The sequence below is a fragment of the Stenella coeruleoalba genome, assembly GCF_951394435.1.
Source record: "Stenella coeruleoalba genome assembly, chromosome: 18".
In the NCBI taxonomy this organism is placed as follows: domain Eukaryota; kingdom Metazoa; phylum Chordata; class Mammalia; order Artiodactyla; family Delphinidae; genus Stenella; species Stenella coeruleoalba.
The window spans coordinates 48,229,088-48,249,163 of record NC_137164.1 but is presented as its reverse complement, the minus strand read 5'-3'; the positions used below and the strand labels follow the sequence as shown (position 1 = coordinate 48,249,163).

The following is a 20,076-nucleotide window of genomic DNA, read 5'->3' as shown; positions in this document are numbered from 1 at the left end:
AACAATTTGTGTAAGCCAAGCTAGATGCTGAGTATTCAGAGGTGGAGAAGATACAGTCCTTGTCCGCAGTGAGCTTGTGGTCTAGTGGCAGGAGGTTAACCAGAAAAAAAGAGAGTTTATACTACAGCAGGTATGCAAAGTAATCCACTCATTACACTCAAGGTGACAGGAGGGCCTAGCAGCACTTTGGAGTAGGTGACAAGTACTCAGAAGAGGTGGTGCTTGCCCTGAGCCTAGAATAGCCAGTAGAAGTTGAGCAGGTTTGTGTTTAAACAATAGACGAACGAGAGAAGATGGTGTGTTTCTGAAATCAAAACTCATTCCTTAATCCCAAAGTACAGTTAGTGTTCCCATAGGGGAGTGGTGAGAGAAGAGGCTCCGGAAAAGCAAGGGCTTTTTCATGAAGGTCTTAGCAGGCCTTGTGAAGGAGTTTGAACTCCACCTAGAGAGAAATGGGAGCCATTAAAGGCCAGTAACCTGGAGAGAGACATGCTCAGGTTTGTTCCAAACCACTTATACATCTGGACAGAAACTAGGGCCTGGGAGACTGCAGTTAGGTGAATGCCATCAAAATCTAGGCCAGGGCTTCCCTGGTGGCGCAGTGGTTGAGAGTCCGCCTGCCGATGCAGGGAACACGGGTTCGTGCCCCGGTCCGGGAGGATCCCACATGCCGCAGAGTGGCTGGGCCCGTGAGCCATGGCCGCTGAGCCTGCGCGTCAGGAGCCTGTGCTCCGCAATGGGAGAGGCTGCAACAGTGAGAGGCCCACGTACCGCAAAAAAAAAAAAAAAAAAAAAAAAAAAATCTAGGCCAAAAAAATTAGTAAAAACCTGGTCTATGGCAGTGGCCTTGGGGAAGCAAGTCAGCCTAGATCGCTCTCTCTCTGATATAATTGGTCACCGAAACCCGCTAGTTTTGTCTGCTAAATATTTGTCCATATCCCCCTGAAACTGAGGGTAGTTATCAGATCCCTTAAACTACAACTTGCCTAATGAGTAATGAACTTAACCTGCCTACACTGATCAAGCTCAATTTAATTGTTTTTACAAAAACTCGCATGTCCTCCAAGCCTCACGTAGCCTAAACAATAAGTTGTTTGCCCAAGCTGTTCTCCAGGAACTTGGATTCAGCTGTGTCCAGTTAAAGCTCGGGGCTGTTTAAGACTGGGTGGGACCAATGATCCTCCAACTGAGCATGTGCGAGTGCCCGATGGGTGGCGTCTTGAGGTCAGAAGGCACCAAACTCCACCCTCAGAGCGTGCGTCCCGTGTTCAGAAGCGCGCGCAGCTTTGCTGCGCCTGCTCAGAATGACGATTACCGCAGCTTTTGCTTCTCTCCAATCAGCTTTCCATGCTCCCCAGGCCTCAGCTTTATCCCTGAATACCCCAAGCGCCTCACTTTCTGGGAAGCGAATTTGAGGTTTGTTCTCCAGACTCCTCGCTTGGCTGTCTCGCGGATAAACCCCTTCTCTGCTGCAAACCTCGGCATCTCAGCGTTCGGCTCGCTGCGCATCTGGCAGAAGAACGTGGTCCTGTAACATCCCCATCGCTTTTGCAGGTACCTTGTTCATGTCCTTGCTCTGGTGGGTTAAACTGAGACCAACCCCATTTCTAGGGGCTCTCAAGTCACAGACATTGAGCTACTTGGTGTTTGTTTTGATGAGTGAGAAACGCAAGCAGAATGTCTCAGTCAAATAGAGGAGAAGGATCTAGGATAGAGAGGGAATCAGCTGGAAGCATAGGGAAAAAGCTACAGAAGAGATGTTGAGTGGGAGTTTTTGGAGTGAAGCGTTGGTGACTCTAGTAACCTGGTCTCCCTCCAGTCTACCCATGACATGCAGTACTGTGTCAGTTTCCTGGGGTTCCACCTGATGGAACCACATTTGCTTCACTGCAAACCCTACTTCAAGGTGAGTGCAGCACCAGAGGGCCTGGCACAGGGTGCCTGCCCAGATATGGGTTCTCATCGCTTACCTGGACTGCGCTCACCTCAGGCAGAGGGACCGTCCTAAAACATGAATCTCACCAAGTTTATCCTCAGTTTAAAACCCTTCGAGGGCTCGTCTTTCTTCCCAGGATCATCTAATCTTTGAGACGACCCACTTGGCCTTTCGTGAGTGTGTCCCAGGTAGCCTGTCCAGCTTGATCTCCTACCTCGTGCTCCGCTCAGGTCAAATGGTTAAGCTCCGTCTCCGTTCCTGAGCTTGCCACCTTTCTGCTTCGCCCCGGCTGCTTCTTGCTCTGGGGGGTCTGGGAGTGCTCCTTTCTTCCTGCACTCCGTCTGGCTCACTCCTTCAGGTCACGCTTAGGTCTGTGTTGTGGGATGAACTGACCACCCGCCCTGTAGCCAGGGTGTACTATCGCAGCGTGGGCCACCCCGGGGGTACTGGTGACCTTCACAGACAGCTCAGGCCCCGCCAGAGGGGATTATGCATATTAAAAAAAAGCTAACGTCATCATTACTCTGTCATAAGAAAAATGTTAACGGATTTTAGGTAAATTGAGAGGTAGGTGTAATTTTATTCGGCATTTTATGTTTCTTGGTGGCCTAGTATTGGGGGGGTACTTTGCTAGATGTTGGGACCTCAAAAATGTCTCTCTCCTAGCTTAAGTTCTTACCTGATAAATTCATAGTTCTTATAAGAAAAAAAAATCAGAATGTACTGAGTGATACTTCGTAAATTGTGAAAAGACTGTGGTGCTTTACCTTTTATCATAAATATGTGCTATATGCTATGTGCTATATATAATTTATAACATATGTAGTATATTCTCTACCTTATTTTTAAAATTTTTATTTTACATTGGAGTATAGTTGATTTACAATGTTGTGTTAGTTTCAGGTGTACAGCAAAGTGATTGTTATACATATATCCATTCTTTTTCGGATTCTTTTCCCATTTAGGTTATTACAGAATATTGAGTAGAGTTCTCTATGCTGTACACTAGCCCTTGTTGTTTATCTCCTTTACCTTAAATATAACAATACACGCTACAAATATAATAGGGCGCTCACACTGCCTAATTCAGGAACACTGTTTTCAAGGCTAGAATGTGGAAGGTGCTCCCTGGAGCTGTGTAATATAGCAGTTGATAAAGTATATTACATATGAAACATTACACATATACATATTATACTGAGAACTGAGACCGTGTATCCCACACAGCTTATGGGCTACATTAACATGATTTTACTATTGCATTGTTTTCACTGGCATAATTTTACTGTTCCGAGAGACTCTTATCCAGACAAGTTAATTTGTTGTTCATTATAGGAACTTCCCCAGAGACCCTTAAACATTTCAATAGGCAGTTTATACCCCAAGACTCTTTGAATCCCTCACCTCAAAATTCTCACCTTGCTCTTTCACCAATCTTAAACTATTATATCCTGATCTTTACCCAGTCTTAATCAAGCACCACATTGAAATACTTACCTTAAACTTTGCTCCTGAGTTACAAACAATGCTCTGTAGGGTTGGTGTTCTCTCTTACCGTGATAATAAACTCAGCTGTATTTTATCAACGGGTTGTGTTGTGGTATTTAGGAGCTGCTGGGCATTCAATAATATTATCTATTCTATACACAGATACTCCATGAGACACGTGCTGTTAATTTCTCTTTTTCCTTCTTACTTTATCTCATGCTTCATTTCTGTTTTCTTACCCTGATCCCCTTTTCCCCAAGCAGTGTTTTATCTCATATCTCTTGGTTATTCCCATCAACATTTCATACCATAACTGGTGGCTCCTAAGAATAGGGTAAGTGTTGACTTTCCTAGATACCAACAATATAAAGCAGAAAAAAAATTTTTTGAACTAAATATTTTATTGACTCTCATGGATAAGGTCTATAAATGTCAATACCCAGGCATTCAGAGGAGGTATCCCCTGAAACCTCATATAAAGGAAACATGAGGTTCTTTAAAGTAAAATCAGCAATCTTTGCTCTCATCTGTAAGGTTATTTTAGGCAGAATAGCACCTGGATCTGAGAGCTTCAGCTGTGATCTAATTGAATATATTTGCATAGCGAAAGAATGACTAGGTTAATCAGAAGAGGATTGATCAGTCTTGGGAAGACGGAAGAAAGAAAAGCAGGCAGGTTTTGGCAGTCCAGTGGAGGGAACCTTAGCCAAGAGCCCTGGCAAGGCTGTCTTCGTTGATAAAATGGACACAGCAAGTCCTGGCCTCCAGAAATCCAAGTGTTTTGGATAGTCTGACAAGTCTGTCCCTGTTGTGACATTGATGTGTCTGTGTTGGACGGAGGCCCCAAACATCCAGTTCATTGTACTCCCCTTGTTTGAATGTATGTTCTCAAAGCAGCCTTCCATTTCCGATTGGGTGATGCTCTGTCATAGAGGCCAGGCTAGTTATAAAAGCGCAAGTACTCGAGTCCCCGACAGTCTGTTTTTCTATCTACATTAAAAACAGGAATTCTGAATTTTTAAAATTGTAAAATACACATAACATAAAATTTACCATCAATCCTTTTTAAGTGTACAGTTCAGTGGCGTGAAGTACTCACCTTGTGCATCCGTCACCACCATCTTCTCATCTTGCAAATCTGAAACTCTGTACCTTTGAAATGATAATTTCACATTCCCCCTCCTCTCAGCCACTGGCAACCATTCTACTTTTGGTCTGTATGAATTCAACTACTCTAGTACCTCATATAAGTGGAATCAGTATGTTTTTTTGTGACTGGCGTATTTTATTTAGCATAAGGTTGTCAGGGATCTTCCATGTTGTAGTATACATCAGAACTTCCTTCCTTTTTAAGGCTAGTATTGCATTGTATGCATATGCTACGTTTTGTTTACCCATTTATCTATCAGTGGATACCTGGGTTGCTTCTGCCTTTGGCTGTCCTGAGTAATGCTGCTAGGAACACAGGTGTATAAATATCTCTTTGGGTTTCTGATTGTAAACATCAGTCTCAGGACTGAGTTTTTGGGAGTCTACTCCTGAGAAATGAATATGTGATTTGTGTGCTGATGAAATCAATTGTTGAACCTTCAAGGCCCTGAACTAGAGCAAACTCACTAAGGTTAGTGATATGTTTTGGATGATTGTTTTGATTATATGAAAAGAACCCTAGAATGTGCAGCTTGGATGTTGGGCAGATTGGTTTTCTTAATAATACTACTGCTTTTGAAAACACAGGGAAAGAGTATTTTTTCTAAGAGATGTTCAAATATTGCTAATATTCAAGTTTTCTTTTGCAAAGGAAAAGTCTTCTGTGGTCTGATATTGGTCCCCTTCTCAAACCGAGTTAATTTGTACATTCATAAATGTTATTTTCAATAGAACATGCTATTGTTCAGAAATAATCATTTCAGTTAAACACGCATCTTGTAGTCTGTGTTCAGGAACATCTCAGGGGGCTTTACAAAATGAAATGCAGGAATTACTTGGGCATATTCAGTTTTCCTTATACATTTATATTCTATTTTGTCTAGCCCAACAATCACTCTGTTTGAGTCCTCTCTGGTCTCAAATTTAGTCTTTGTGTACTAAATTGGGTACTATGGGGAGAAATCACCATTTACTGTTTAATAAGTCTATTAAAGCTATGTAATTAGAGCGTTCTTTTTTTTAACATCTTTATTGGAGTATAATTGCTTTACAATGGTGTTAGTTTCTGCTTTATAACAAAGTGAATCAGCTATACATATACATATGTCCCCACATCTCCTCCCTCTTGTGTCTCCCTCCCACCCTCCCTATCCCACCCCTCTAGATGGACACAAAGCACCAAGCTGATCTCCCTGTGAATCAGAGCGTTCTTTAGTGCTTTAATAGTACTTATCTTGAAAGTCACAGGGCAAGGCAGGAAGGGATGTCCCAGTGACATGAATGAGTTAATATGCTTGATTTTTCTTCCCATTTCTTTTGAAGCTAAGTTTATTCTCAAACCTGTATGCCTTTGAATAAACTCTCCTAGATATTAAAAGAATCAAAAGAATATGTTTTACATGCTGTTCCTGCGAAAGGATTGCAAGCCAGAATACAAGCGCAAATTTGGAAAATATACTTGCTTACAACTGTATTTTTCTCTTCCTCTGCTCTTTCTGAGCCTAGAGGAAGTTGGCAAGACTTATTAAGAGCAGAGTCTTCTGCCTTGAAAGTCCCTGTCACAGCAAAACACCACTTCCTGAGAAACGGCACCAATCCTGTTTGAAGGATTGTTTGAAGGGATGACAGCTGTGCACTGTTTCTCTGTGCAAGTTACCTTTTCCTGTGAGTGGCACAGTCTGATAGCACGAGTCAACTTTTGTGCTTTTGCAGGCATTTTATCGAGCTGAGTTGTCACCAGCCCCAGAGTATGTGTGTCTATGGCAGGTGAAATAGAAGAACTGATTTCACCCAGTGCATTTGGGGATTCGTAACCACATGAATTGCTGGTAGCATCCGTGAGCTCTAGTTCCTGTGGTTCTGTAGCCAAGATACTTGGACTATCTCAGGAGTCCCTGAGATTTATTCCTGGAGAATGTTTATAGCTGCTAAAAGGTAAACGGGTTCTATGGGCAAATAAGTTTGGGAGACAATCAACTGAGCAACATTACACAGAATTCTCCACTGCAGGGCTTCCCAGACCCGTAAACCTGCCGTGTTTGTTCAGGAGGGGCACGGAGTGGACAAGGCGAATGTATTAACCTGTGTCGTGGGCACGGGGTTGTCAGCATGTGACCAGGCTGAGTTCTGGCTCCTCCACTTAGTACTTGTTGACCTGAGGCCAGTGAGCAAACTCATTAGAACTGAGTTTTCTCGTTTGTAAGATGATGGACTTCACCTAGAGCTTAAGGCTCCACTCAGCTGTATGATTTCTGCAGTAATTGATTTTCCAAAACTCCAGCTAAATTAAGGCACCTGGAAAGAGAATTTTGGTTTTGCTATTTGGTCTGTCATAATCCATCTCTATATCATAGATGGCTTTCTAAAAAAGAGCATAAAGTGAATGACCCAAGTAAATATTTTTTTACCAGTAAGTTTTTTTTTTTTGGTAAGTACTGCAAGTCAAGTTGAAACTGTATGGTTAGACTTGTTTTTAAAAAAATAAATGAATAAGTCATTTTTCCCCTCTTTATTCTTGGTGTTGTCACATACTGACTTCTCTTTTTTTTTTTTTTTTTTTTGCGGTACGCGGGCCTCTCACTCACTGCTGTGGCCTCTCCCGTTGCGGAGCACAGGCTCTGGACGCGCAGGCTCAGCGGCCATGGCTCACGGGCCCGGCCGCTCCGCGGCATGTGGGGTCTTCCCGGACCGGGGCACGAACCCGTGTCCCCTGCATCGGCAGGCGGACTCTCAACCACTGCGCCACCAGGGAAGCCCGTGACTGCCTTTTTACTATAGTCTTGTCTTGTTTCCTTGGAATAGTGAAAGATATACAGAAGACTGATACATATTTTCTTCTAATTTAACCAAGAAAATAAATTTCATTTTAAACTTCTAGTTTATTTTTTAAAGCCTGTAATCTGAAAAGATCAAGGCTATATCATCAAATGTATTTACATAAATGCTTAACTCTTAAGTGTTGCCTTCATGACTCTATACTCAACTTCTGTCATGTGGGTGATATTGGTCATCCTTCTGTGAACGAATAAACCTTGGTAAATAGAGAAAGGCCCACTTGTATAAGGAGAACATTCCCGTGTTTCTCCTTTTCTCTTACAATACTTCCATGCTCCCAACACTTCTGACACCAGGTCTGTGGGTTTTCCACAAATCCAGCAATCAATTCTCTGACACCAGCTGAGCATCCTACGATTGAATTCCATTCTGACACTCTTTACCTGGAGACAGCATCAGATCCCACAGGCTAAGACTTCAGTCCCACAAAACATTCCCCACTTCAGACAACAATTGCAAGTCCCAGTCTGTCACCTGTACTGACTGGCTATAAATCAGGGCTTTCTTGATCCCCTCGTTGGGCTCAGTAATTTGCTAGAATGGCTCACAGAACTCAAGCAAACACTTATGTTTACCAGTTTATTATAAAATGATATGATGAAGGATATAGATGAACACGCAGGTGGAGAGATTTGTAGGCAAGGTATGTGGGAAGGGACGTGGCACTTTCATGTCCTTTTGGGGAGCACCGCTGACCCAGCACCTCTAGGTGTTCACCAACCCAGAAGCTCTCTGAACTCTAAACTTTAGGCATTTTATGGAGGCTTCGTTGCATAGGCGTGACGGATCACTATAGTCTCCAGTCCTTCTCCCCTCCCCAGGGGATGGAAGGTGGGTGGAAAGTTCCAAGCTTCGAATGATGACTTGGTCTTTCTGGTGACAAGCTCCTATCCTGAAGCTATCCAAGAGCCCTCTAAGAGTCACCTCATTAGAACAAAAGACACTCCTATCACCTAGGAAATTCCAAAGGATTTAGGAGCTCAGTGTCAGGAACCAGGGTCGAAGACCAAATATCAGAACAAAAGATGTCCCTGGTGTTCTTATCACTTAGGAAGTCACAAGAGTTTTAGCAGCTCTGTGCAGGAACTGGGGCAGAGAAACATATATGTATATTTTTTCTATGATTTTACAATAATAAGCTGTCCTTTTCTATTGTCACTGTGCTATATCTGTCTTCCCTTTGTCAGTGGGGAAGTGCATGTTGTTACTCATAAATAACATACAAATTTCATTCTTTTATTCACTCAACAAACATTTATCAAAAACCTCCTGTATGCAGGCCAGTGTGCTGAGTTCTGAGATCATGTTCTAACAGAGAAGACAGACGAGAAGAGGCAATACAGTATAGTGGGATATGTATCAAGCTAGATGTGATGAGGTAATATTACTAGAGCAAATAGAGGACCACCTAACCCAATCTTGTGAGATCAGGAAAGCCTCTTAATTAAATGAATGGAATTGTAATAGTCATTTGTCTTTGTCTACATGACACTGAAAGAATTTCAGGCTTAAATTGACCAGTGTCTTCTAGTACACAGCACTTCATTAGAATATTACAGATTAAAATAATGAATTTTATTGTTATTTTTTCTAAGTATAGTCAGTATAGGGAATTACAAAACCCTGCAGATTTTAAGAAAACTTACATCACTGCTACCATCTACAAATAATTACTAATACATTGATATATTTCCTTTGTCATCATTTCCATGCATTATGACATAGAGTCATAAATACAGTTCTGTATCTGGTATTGTTAATATGATAATGTACATACATCATTAGAAATCTCTCAAATCTATATAAGCATAATATTTAAATGGCTACTAAAATGAACCGAATTTTACTACCATTTTCCGTACTTATATAGTTTCATACATTCTTCAGGTAAAATCATGTGATTTCAGTCATTGAACTACCTACTAAAAATGAACTTAAAATAACCAGCTGTTTCCTGTTTCCTAAAATCTGTGCCCTAAAGATTGTATTTGGCATTTCCTTCATTATTAAGTAAAAATAATGCTTAGACTACACTTCCTAGTGTATGGTGAATTTAGCATATCTGTAGATTATCTAGGCAAGCAATGTAAATTAAAATCTTTTTTTTAAACAGAATTTCTATGCTCCATGCATTTTAGATGTGTTTTGGCCCCCGTATCATATGGCAACACCTGAAAAATAATTTTTTAATCTAGTTCAGTGTTTCCCTGGAAAGAGTAGAGAATATATGTACCATGGGTAAAATGATAAAATTTGCTTAATATATACAGACATAAGTTCTATTGAAATTGTAATAATTTTCCACTTTGGACCAAAGCCCAAATATTAGCCAGAGCCCTGTGTAATCCAGTCTCACCTTCCTGTAGCTTTCAAATTCTACATCAAAGTGAAAGAAACTTCTAGAAAAAAAAAAGACCCAATTTATAAACCAGAGCTCTACTTCTTAAATTCTCTTGACTCTGCCACAGCTGGAATCTTTCATTCTCAGCTGTCTACCAAAACTTTCCCCAACACTCATCCTGAGAAGCTTTCCAGTTCTCTCTTTTATAGATCACACTGGCCTCTCTGCTTCTTTTAGTCTTTTCCCATCCTCATCCAGTAAGCAAAAATCCTTCTCTCCAGAAGCCCAAGGAGAAGGTCATGGTTGTGGTCATGTCACCTCCAAACTATGAAGCTGTTTTTGCCACCCTGGACCCCTTCTTACCCCAATCCTCAACCCCCTCACCCCCAACTGTGCCATCTCAAATAATTAACATCCACAGCCACAAAAATAAAATCTGAAAATATACTCTTTTCCTAACCCTAAACCACTGAAAGAGAAGAGATTCATGAGCTGTAAATGCAGCTTTATTAAATGCAGTTGTAAAATATATGATGTTTGTCATTTGTCCCATCTTTACAGAGGGCTGCCCCTGCCACTCCTGTGACAGTCGGCCCTTGTGGCAGGTGACCACTGAACAGCTATGAGAGCACATTGAAGGATGCCTGATTCATGAACAAGCGTACTATGAAAAAGTAACATAGGAAAATAAGAAAAAGATCATAGTTAATCTCACCTAAGAGCATCTCTCTGCAAAGCTTTCTGGTTTGCCCATCTGGCCTCTTGAAAATGGCATAAATTCATCAGTTCTCAATGATATGAAAGTTGAAAGAGTGACTGAAAGGCTTCTGACAGAACAACAACCATAATAACTAATAATAATAACTATCACTGTTGATAGCTAACTGTATCAATGCATTTTACATGCATTATCTCATTTAATTTTTATAACATTTCTATGAAGTAAAGTACAATTTTTATCTATTTTACAAATGAAAAAATAAAATGACATAGCTAGTAAGTGGTGAAGTTGGGACTCATACGCTGCATATTCTGACTGCAGAATTTGTCCTGTCAATGACTTGGCTGTGCTACTGTAGGCGTCCTTGGGTCAATGAGCAGTATTCCCACGTTGATCTATATTACGTCATCTCCAAGTCTCAGAAAATCTTGCAGTGTGGATTCTTGTGCATCTGTTCAAGGTGAGAATGCTTCTTATATTGGCTTTACTGAGATAAGCAATTTAGGAATGAGTCATCAGGCAAAGAATATTTAAACATCAGGAGGGTCAAAAGTGTGGAGGATGAATAAGGAAAGATGAGAGACATGATTCTTCTGGTCTCTGATGACCTGTAATGTTCAAAAGTTGTGTGAAGAGGGCCTTAAATAAAGCCAGAGAGGGACTGTGAATGCCTGTTGACTTCTTACTGATTCCCATATCTAAACCAATTTATAGCCCTTAACAATGATTATTTTCCTTGTAGCTGCACAATGAATTAGGAAAATATCCATTTCCGTTCTAATGGATTTCTATTAAAGGTTAAGAAAAACCCTAGATAGAAATCTGTATCCCCCAAGTACCATCCCCATGGTTGTGCAGTCTGGGGACTTGGAGGAAAGTCAAGAAGAGGAAATGTCTTCATGTTCTCCCACTCTGCTTCTCATCTCTTTCTCTAGCTTTACCCTCCAGCTCTGACTAGAAAAGCTGATCACTGTTAGGACAGAGCCAGAGCTACAGTATTTTGTTCTAATGAGCTTATGGATGAGAAATGAAACCATGGAAACAGTCTGAGTGCATATATTCAAGATGGACCATCAATCAGGTGTATCTGTCGTGATTCCAGATGTTTGTGTGTGACTGAAACGAAAGCTGTGCTACCTGACCGGATCTGAATCTATTTAGGGATTTCTAGGGACATATAGGTGTAAGGTAGAAAATAAGTTTTACTTTACTTTGAGGAACAATGTGGAAAAAGAAAGGACCAATTAGATGAGATGTGGGATTTCTGAGAATTGACCTGTGCTTGGCGCTCTTCTGTTAGCTGACTGGGTGGATGATTTGGTGAGTGGTTGGAAGAAAATCTCAGCATTTTGGAGCACTGGTGTTTGATAAGGTAATTAAGCAGTATCATTAGAAAGTGTTGGGGAAAACAAAGAAAGACAGTGTTAGGCCATTTTCCCACAACAGAACGGTCTAAACTTGCTAGAAAATGGGCTTCCTTGTTATTGGGAGAATACAGAATGGAAAATAACTGATCATGGCTGTAACTTCTGTGTTAATCTCATTTAAATGGAAGTCATTTCAAAGCATCTTGTAGATGTGTTTGATTCTCTTGACACCTAGTTCCTCTTCAGATTCGCATCATCTTTTGGTTTTGGGGAATTTATTTTATTTATTTTATTAGATCAACACATGCATTATGCAATATAGAACTCAAATTGCGAAACAGTACCTCATTTTGTTTGAATAATCTCATTGTCAGAACTTTGAATAGGTGGAATAATCAATCACCCTCAAGGTTTGATTTTAAGAGCGATGACTAATCTCAGGCATGTCTTTTGAACATTTGAAATTGGCATCATTTCATTTAATTCAACTCACATAACATTTACGGAATATCTAATGTGTGCACTGTACTTGGAGAGAGAGACACAGATAAATACCTAGATTTCAGTTTGGTGAGTCCCATAATAAGATATGTTTTTTTTTGTTTTTTGTTTTTTTTTTGCGGTACGCGGGCTTCTCACTGTTGTGGCCTCTCCCGTTGCGGAGCACAGGCTCTGGACGCGCAGGCTCAGTGGCCATGGCTCACGGGCCCAGCCGCTCCGCGGCACGTGGGATCTTCCCGGACAGGGGCACGGACCCGCATCCCCTGCATCGGCAGGCAGACTCTCAACCACTGCGCCACCAGGGAAGCCCCATAAGATATGTTTTAAGCTTTGTTTGTGCAAAAGTAAGGAAACAATTACTTGTGCCCAGGAGGGCAGGCAGCAAAGCAACTGAATGGAAGAACATATTAACTGAGACTTGAACAGTCAGAAGAGGATCAACAGAGAGACAGTTGCGGGGTGGGAAGGCATTTGAAAAGCATGAAGGCAGAGACTATTGGGCAGGCTTTGACATTCCTTTATGAGCAGTTCCTCAAAACACTTTACCTCTGTAGTGTACAGGTAACTAATTCTGCTTCCCCAACACCTTGATGCTGAGGAAGAAGGTAATCTTGAGACACACGTATTCCACACATTTTTCCTTTAAGAAGACAATAGCCACTCAGTGGTGGATTTGCTGTGAAGCCAGTGTTTCAGGGTCCCTTTTTTGCCTGAGATCCTCTCAAGATTGTGTACTTAATTATGTATTAGTAATTTCATATTATTTCTTTTGAAGGGGTACCCCAAATTATATAAACTCCAGATCCCACGTAACTTGGATATGCCCCTGGCTACCATTTATTATACAGTGTATCAATCAGGGTACAATCAGGAGACATAAACCGCAAGTAATTTGAATAGGGACCATGTAATATAGACATTTATTAAGTGGAACAGAGAATTAGAGTAATGTGGAGTGGCTAGTAAGGGGTAAAAAGAACTGTCAAGAATAGAAGAATAGCAGATACAGGGGCAGCCACTAAGGGCTGAGAGAGAGCACACAAGACAGGAACACATCCGGAAAAGCCTGTCGTCACCCTCAACCCCTCGCCCCAGGACTGAGATCCAAGTTCACTGGAGAAGGTGGGGCTGAGACTCCCTGGATGAGCTCCCTGTAAAGCTCCCTAGGGGGGTGCCAGGGAAGGCATTTATGGGGAACTGCCAAGCCAGTAGCGCTCCACCGAGAAGCTCTCCTAGGGATTGTGGAGGAATACCATACACGGGAGGCGCCATGCACCGGGGGCCAACCGGCGCCGCAGGAGCGGGGCACCGCGGAAGCTGTACCCACTGCAGGAGTGGACCCGGAGGTGTACCATGGAACCAGGAGGCAGATCCCCTTCCTACTCTAGTGTCCCTCCAGCACCCTCTACTCACAAAGTTCGAATTTGATCATCGTGCAAGCTGCAAAGAAAAACATGGGATCCGGTGTCATTATTGCAAGGCAAAGAATAAAGGGTACGTTTAGATCTCAAAGGCAATCCACTGATAACTGGCACCTTTCTACAAGTAAGTCACATACCTAACCTCCTTCACTTCCGACAGGAACCCTGTATGTCCCACATATGTTTTACTGGCGTGAGGCACTGCTTGTGTCTTAGTCTCTTTGGGCTGCTGTAACAAATACCACGGCCTGGGTGGCTTATAAACAACAAATATTTATTTCTCACCGTTCTGGAGGCCGGCAAGCCCAAGATCAGGGTGCTGGCAGATGCAGTGTCTGGTGAGAGCCCACCTGGTTCACAGATGAGTGGTACTATGTCCTCAAATGGCAGAAGGGGAAGGGAGCTTCGGGGTCTCTTTTACAAGGCAGTCATCTTATTTATGAGCGTTCCACCCATGACCTAATCACATCCCCAAGGCTCCATCTCCAAATACCATCACACTGGGGATTAGGTTGCAACCTAGGAATTTTGGTGGACCACAAACCTTCAATCTAGAGCAGCTTGTGAACCGAAGTTCTTCTGATTAACAGCAAAGCTGGGATGAGGAAAACCACCAGAAACAATGGGATGTTTTCGGGAAGGTCATCTGAGAGGCATCACCTAGAAGACACTAGTAGGAGGGCCGCCAAAAGGGCCTGTCAGTCATTTTAGCTTTCTGATCTTTCGCATCAGCAATCACCCTTTGTCTCAGCTACAGAGATGTGTACTTGGCTCCAAATCTGGAAAACCCAAGGCATGCATTAGGAGTGTGGCTGTTAAGAATTTAATTAAAATATTCCTATTCTGTGGGGTTTAGCCTTTAAACTGTGACTAGCAAACTACTTATGTTACCATCTGTGAGTCCCTCTGGAGGGTTTAGTCACCAGTTGGCTTGTTTTTCCCCTAAGGATATGTGGCTGAGGCATGAATTGGAAAACATAATCTTGAAACAGGTTTGCATCTAGGTTTTAAAAAAATTAATTAGTTTTAAAGTTCAAAGTATATAGGGATTTATTCAATCATAGATTGGTATATTGAGTGTTATTACTGAGCTTTCCACTAGATGACACTATTGTTTCAATTTATTTGCATCGATCTTTGCTTTCTTTGGAATGAACTTCGTAGGACAGTAAGCTACTTGAAGAAATCAGTATTCTGCTTCCAAGTAAAATATCTCCAGTACAGGAAAATCTAGCTTTACTTAGAGATGCCTTCAGGGAAACTACTGGAGTCTCCCTAAAGAAAGCTAAAGAACCTAGTTCTCTTTATTGACAAGAAATTGTTTTATATTAGACCTGTATTTTTTTTTTTTTTTTTTGCGGTACCGGGCCTCTCACCGCTGCGGCCCCTCCCGCCTCAGAGCACAGGCTCTGGACGCGCAGGCTCAGCGGCCATGGCTCACGGGCCCAGCCGCTCCGCGGCATGTGGGATCTTCCTGGACCGGGGCACGAACCCGTGTCCCCTGCATTGGCAGGCAGACTCTTAACCACTACACCACCAGGGAAGCCCAGCCCAGTGATTTTTGGAAACAGTGCATTTGGCTGCACCTTGTAATCTCTTGGGAGTTAAAATGAGTACCGGCATCTACTCCCATCCCCAGATACTCTGATTTATTTGAACTGGGCTGTGGCTTGGGAATCAGGATTGTCAAAAGCTCCCCAGGTAATTCTGATGCGCAGCTTGAGGAGTGTGTGAACCACTAGGATTCTGTCCCTTGAACTTGACTGCTCATCTTTTTGAAACACTCAAATGAATTCATTATGCAAAAGAGGTAAAGGCAAGAAAAGCCTCAAGGGCAGCCTTTAGTCGAGAGGAGCTCTGGAGGTGGAAGCTGGAGTTGGGCTGTTCTGTTATTTACTAACTGTGTTGTAACTTTGGGTAAGTCACCAAACATTTCCTAAGCCTGAGTTTCCTCATATGTAAAAAGAGAATAGTGATGAGAGTATGTGCTCTACCAATGCATAGTATTATTGTAGAAATTAAATGACATTATTTCTCTTTAAGGCTTTATGGACTCTTGGATACTAAACTCAGGTGAGAGATTACTTTCACCCTGATTCAAAGAGAGATTTCCCACCAGGGATGTATTATCATAGCTGGGAATAAGTGAGGCTTTTTAGTATTTTTCCCCTAGCAGGCATAAACAGGGACAGAATCTTTTTTATATCATCTGTATGCTGTACCTATTATGGGCAGGACTAACGGGTTGAGAATGCTTAACGCCAGTTTATTGTGGCGGGCTTATGGCACATCACCATCCGAAAAACCATCACAGAGGAAAAAAAAAATCATTCACAGTTTAATTTAAATAATGGCCACATCTCTGCAATGATGACAGACTGTGACAGTTTATAGGTTTTAGATGGCGACTCCTTCACTTTGTAAAAACAGATCCGCTGCCAGTGAACCTACAGCCATTGCCACACACATTTGTGAATTTTTAAAGAGAAATTGAGTGGGCAGCTGCAATTTCAACCAGGTACATTTAGGTGAATGAACGTATCCATCAAGTAATTTTTTTTAACATCTTTATTGGAGTATAATTGCTTTACATGGTGTGTTAGTTTCTGCTTTATAACAAAGTGAATCAGTTATACATATACATATGTTCCCATATCTCTTCCTTCTTGCATCAAGAATTTTTTTTTTTTTTTTTTTTTGCGGTACGCGGGCCTCTCACTGTCGTGGCCTCTCCCGTTGCGGTGCACAGGCTCCGGACGCGCAGGCTCAGCGGCCATGGCTCACGGGCCCAGCCGCTCCGCGGCATGTGGGATCTTCCTGCATCAGCAGGCGGACTCTCAACCACTGCACCACCAGGGAAGCCCCAAACAAATGTTTTTTGAATGATTTGGTCTAAGTACCAAATCCACTGATGTCATCAGCTTTCATCTGACCTGACCGTTTGACATGCTGAATATCCTTCTCGACTTTCATTCCTTCTGTGGCTTCCCTGCTTATGGGCAAAGCAGAAAAGAAGGGAGACTGGGTAGTGGTCAGAGAAAAAGGAAATAAAATCACTTCTGTATAATATTAATCTGGCCTTCTGTGACGCTTTGTTTATTTCTCAATGAAAGCACTTATCAAATTTTGCCGTAATTTATTGTTCTTGCCTATGAATCTATGAAACCCTTGAGGGCTAGGCAGTGCCTTAACACACTATGCAGTGCCTGGTGCATCATAAATGTTTTATTGAATGAATATTTGAATCAACATATAATAAACCTAAGAGAAAGTCAGCAATTTATAACGATTTATGTTTCATGTGATGCTCTGTTTTAAAATACATATATATATATATATATATGTGCATCCATGTTGCTGGTATGGTCACTTCAGCAGCTTGAATTACAAATCGAGTCGCATCCTTCTCACCTTTAAAACATTTTGGGATTCCAGAGTTTTATTTTAGCAGAAAGTTCCATAGTTTCTTGAGGATTATTTCATCCCGAATTGTTGAAGAACCTCAGGGGCTTATTCAGTCTAAAAGGGTCTGTGCACAGTCTGATTGGTTCAGTGTTGGGCCTCATCTTTAGCAGTCATTGCTTTGGTTGACTGGTCCATGTGCTTTCTTGGCTGCCTTCCTCCCCGATTCCTTATGAGTTCCATCTCTGGGTCACACACACTGCTAGGGGTACTATCATATGATTCTCTGTCCCCTGCTGCAGTGAGACAGCATCTGCTAGAAGTTTCAGATATCTGCATAGGCCACATGCGGCTCCACACTCAGAATCCCAGGGTGACCTGTTTTGCATCTAATTGGACTCATATGTTGGGTCTCGAGGCTCTTCTAGGCTCAGCCACACACTGTGCTGAGGACAGGCTCTTTCCCCAGATTTCAGTCCCTCACTTTGAGAGAATGAATTACCCCAGACTTCCCCTACCTGCCTGGAGAGATCCCCTTGGAGCCCTTGTGGGCCTTTCCTACCATCAGGCCATTGTCCAGACTGTCCCGAATAGTCTAACATTTGAACTTGAAAAAGGAAAATAGCATGCTCACATTCTTTCCCTCCCAAGAGGCTCCTAGACCCTTATGCAGATTTGTCCACCTTCTCCACAAATGATGACTCTGCATATCAAAAGATATGGGGAGGGCAAGACTCTGTCAGTTTCCAGAAGGTTCTACTCTATCTTTCCAAGGCAACAGGTGACTGCTACCCTTACTTTTGAGTAACTAAGAAGGGTCAGTCAAGCGACTCTTTCCTGAAAAAGGAAAATTTGCTCCAAGATGCCTTATTATGTTTATCTATAGATGCAAGAGTTTTGGGAATAAATGCTGTTTTAAAATTTTTTCCCAACACACACACAGGCACACCCCCCCACACACACCCAGACACTCTTAAAGTCCGCTGAGAGTGTTACCAAGGACCATCTCTAGATAATGAGATTACAAAGCATGACTTTATTTTTTCTTATTTTCCTCAAAGAATGCATGTCATTTGAACAGTAAAATATTAAGTTAGTAAAATAATTACACAAAGCAGATAAATCCATAACTTTAGAGTAAAAGGTATCAACCAACTATGCCAAAGCTAGAATATCTTTGGCAATAAAATGTGACATTGTCTATAGGTTTCATCCTCTGTTTCACTTCAAACTCAATTACAGGTAACTTTGTAAAAAGATCTAGTCACCTGTAGTACTTGCTTACTTTCTGAAATGCAGTTGCTGGTGACAAGCCATGAAGACAATTTAGTGACATTGGATCATTTTTTGTTGTTGTTATGGTACTCTGAATATAAATTATGGTCTTCTGTTTTGGAATATACTTTTTTTTTATAAAGCATATAAATGGAAAAGCGATTTTACAACTTCTAGTGCAGAACGTGAACAAAAGTGTTGCCTCCACTTGTGTTTACATATCCTTTTACTGTCAATCTAAAATTTTCTAAGAGAGATGGCTCATCCACTGGCATCTTTTCAGAAAGGCTGGCAAAATCTTTCAGGCAGTCTCTTTCACACATTATTATTTAGAAATGCAATTTTTAGTTGTCGATGTAATCTCAAAACATATCTTCAAAACAAAATAATCCTGGAGCAACGCTTGACGCTCTAAATGCTAAGCAGAATAGAGGAACAGTTTCAACCATTCATTGGTTGAACTGTCATTTGTCAGGTACCCTGTCATATATGGTAACTGTTGTCCAAACATTTGAGACAGACAACATACGCAGGATGTGCTCTGGTTGAGGAAAATTCCAGATCCCCTGGATCAGCTCAGTATGGGGAGAGAGCCCTCGCTGACTCCTCTGAGTTCAGTGGGACTGGCGCTTGACAGCGGGGCCTGTGATAATTCACGCTCCCTGCACAGCTGGGAGGATGAGAAGAATGATTTCATTAGCAAGAAGAGTCCAAATTGGAAGCGAGTTGCTTTTACAAACTTCATAATAAAAACTGATTTTTGTACTTTCCATGTGCTTATTCTGCAAATGTTTAGCACATTTCTGTCTGCTAGGTTTAATTTTCTAATTTGGCTCTAGTTTGAATGTGAAACTGATTTGAACAAGTTAAGGGGAGGATGTTAAGGGTATTTTGGGGGGGGGGGCAGTGGGAGCGCTCAGTCACAGGGATTTCATTGTCCTCCATAGGCTGTTTGCAGTCAGATGTCACCGAGTTCAGTGGTCGAGAGATGCTTTGTATTATGCCGTATCTATTAGATTATTTCATGATTCATTGAGTCCTAGAATCAGGGCTTGTTTTAGTTGGCTGAGGACCAGGGGGAGGGGGGAGGTGCTCAAGTAGAGCAGCCTGTGGGACTCAGCCTGGGAGTCTTTTCAAAACCACAGTGACGGACTCCTTCTTCCTCACCACCCCCTGTCTCCCCCGAGTCATGGCAGGTGAGAATCCCCCAGAGATGGGAACGTGTATTTAGAAAAACTTCTTAGGGGATTCTGATAGGATCCTCTGGCTGAGAACCATCAATTTCATAAAATGAGAAAAGAAAAGAAAGAGAGGTCAAGTAACACCCATCCACGATAGGGTCAAGGCTGGTACCTTATTCTCAGGCCGTTTCTCTTTAAAATCTATTGAGGACATTGGGAATATAATTGTATGTTGGTTCGCAACCTCAGGAGTTCCCTGGGTGAGATGTGAAACTGAACTCTACAGAGGGCGGGGAGAGGTGGAGAAAAGGCAGACCATTTTTGATTGGTAGGCGACATGTTTAATAAGCAAGGGAACTTACATGCCAGGCTTGTCCCGGGCGGCCTCAAGACAAAGATCTTCCACTCGCATCCACAGAATCTTAAGAGTTTATGCAGAGGCCTTAATGGGGTTCAGTC

General features: G+C 42.0%; 1 protein-coding gene across 1 annotated transcript in view; it reads left to right on the top strand.

The window, feature by feature from the left end:
* Window positions 1-1,311: 1,311 nt before the first annotated feature.
* LOC307176780 (uncharacterized protein) overlaps window positions 1,312-20,076 on the top strand; it is a 399,639-nt gene continuing 380,874 nt past the window's right edge. The window contains exon 1 of the mRNA XM_079903214.1: window positions 1,312-1,554. The gene's annotated coding sequence lies outside the window, so the exon portion shown is untranslated. The remainder of the gene's footprint in view (window positions 1,555-20,076) is intronic.